Source organism: Palaemon carinicauda, chromosome 1, assembly GCF_036898095.1.
Source record: "Palaemon carinicauda isolate YSFRI2023 chromosome 1, ASM3689809v2, whole genome shotgun sequence".
NCBI classification, from domain to species: Eukaryota; Metazoa; Arthropoda; class Malacostraca; order Decapoda; family Palaemonidae; genus Palaemon; species Palaemon carinicauda.
The window spans coordinates 103340089-103342385 of record NC_090725.1 but is presented as its reverse complement, the minus strand read 5'-3'; positions in this window follow the sequence as shown (position 1 = coordinate 103342385).

Here is a 2297-nt window from a genome sequence, read left to right as displayed (position 1 = left end):
AGAGAAAGAATGACAAGATGGCGCCAGGACGTGACGTCATACTGGCGCCCAAACTAGTAGGAGTAGAAGTGATGTCTTAATAACAGCCCTCCTACAATTCTTGCCACTTTCCCCTCTCAAAGCGTAAACGCTATTAGGGGTGTAGATAGCTATGTGGCGTGTCAAGAATACGTCCTCTGATATTATGCGATATCCCTAAAGGCGAAAGCCAGGGATATTTGCGCCAGGAGTTAGAATTCTGGATACCTTAAGTAAAATTCTCTGGGATGTATCACTGTAGTTAAATATAACCTAGGAAGCTACTATGAAGGAACTTCCATCAGGACGACATGGCTACCTCACTCAAAAAAAGATTTTTCGCTTTGCTCAAAATCCGTTTTTTCTCCCAAATGGCTGCCAGACTCAAGCAAAACACAGACTATATCTCAACAATGGATGCTTCTAGATGAAAACTACAAGAAACTGAATTTGTTCAAAACACATTTCCACACCAGAAGTACACAATTTATCAATTGACCAATAAAAAGATAATTCTCTCAAAACAAAAGCTTTACCTAACTTGATTATATCTTGAGTTGACTAAGTGGAGTCACCTGAACATGAATGTTATATCTAATAAATGAAAAGTTAAATTGAATGATAAAGAAGTACTAGGTAAAAAGGTTATATATACAGTAGTTATCTGTAATCTCCGAGAATGATTCAATCAGAATGTATATGCATGTTAATTATACAGTGGCTGGTCCCATTGGCTTTATTGGATCCTTAGTTGGAATTACGAAATGGTTGGTACATGATATATGTATAACTATATGTACCAATTATTAATTAATGAAAACTGAATTAACAATCAATTAATTATACTGTAAACTGAAAATTTCTTTCAAACTTATTTTATGGGAAAAAATATCTGTAGCTCTCTCCTCTACCAAAGCCTTTATGAATACAGTGTATATAACTGGCCATACATACTATTATTTTTGCAATTGCTTGAATTTCCACAAGCACATAATCTTGAATATGGTACAAAGTTCATTCTGCATTCATATATTTTGGTCTGTAACAAACTTTGCAATTACATACATACATACATATACCAAAGGCACTTCCCCCAATTTTGGGGGGTAGCCGACAACAACAAGAAACAAAACAAAAAGGGGACCTCTACTCTCTACGTTCCTCCAGCCTAACCAGGGACTCAGCCGAGTTCAGCTGGTACTGCTAGGGTGCCACAGCCCAACCTCCCACATTTCCACCACAGATGAAGCTTCATACTGCTGAGTCCCCTACTGCTGCTACCTCCGCGGTCATCTAAGGCACCGGAGGAAGCAGCAGGGCCTACCGGAACTGCGTCACAATCGCTCGCCATTCATTCCTATTTCTAGCACGCTCTCTTGCCTCTCTCACATCTATCCTCCTATCACCCAGAGCTTTCTTCACACCATCCATCCACCCAAACCTTGGCCTTCCTCTTGTACTTCTCCCATCAACTCTTGCATTCATCACCTTCTTTAGCAGACAGCCATTTTCCATTCTCTCAACATGGCCAAACCACCTCAACACATTCATATCCACCCTAGCCGCTAACTCATTTCTTACACCCGTTCTCACCCTCACCACTTCGTTCCTAACCCTATCTACTCGAGATACACCAGCCATACTCCTCAGACACTTCATCTCAAACACATTCAATTTCTGTCTCTCCATCACTTCCATTCCCCACAACTCCGATCCATACATCACAGTTGGTACAATCACTTTCTCATATAGAACTCTCTTTACATTCATGCCCAATCCTCTATTTTTTACTACTCCCTTAACTGCCCCCAACACTTTGCAACCTTCATTCACTCTCTGACGTACATCTGCTTCCACTCCACCATTTGCTGCAACAACAGACCCCAAGTACTTAAACTGATCCACCTCCTCAAGTAACTCTCCATTCAACATGACATTCAACCTTGCAGAGCCCACCCTGTCTTTTCTTCATATCCATACTGACTTGCATCATAAATGCTTACATTATCCTTTAATAAACATACTTAAAAATTTGAGGATAACAGATGATGATAAGTGTGTCCTGCATCACGAGTTTTCAGACATTATAATTCAGAAGGATAATCAGCGTATCGTGCAAATGGTTGATTTTATCAGGACCAAGTATTAAACATTGCAGTAGGGATGAAGGACATAAAGAGTACAATAATTTTCACAATCGACTTTCAAACAAGTCCTAGCAATTACTTCATCCTTTATCAAAGAAAAAGGCGTTTCATGGAAAGACTGAAATAAAAACT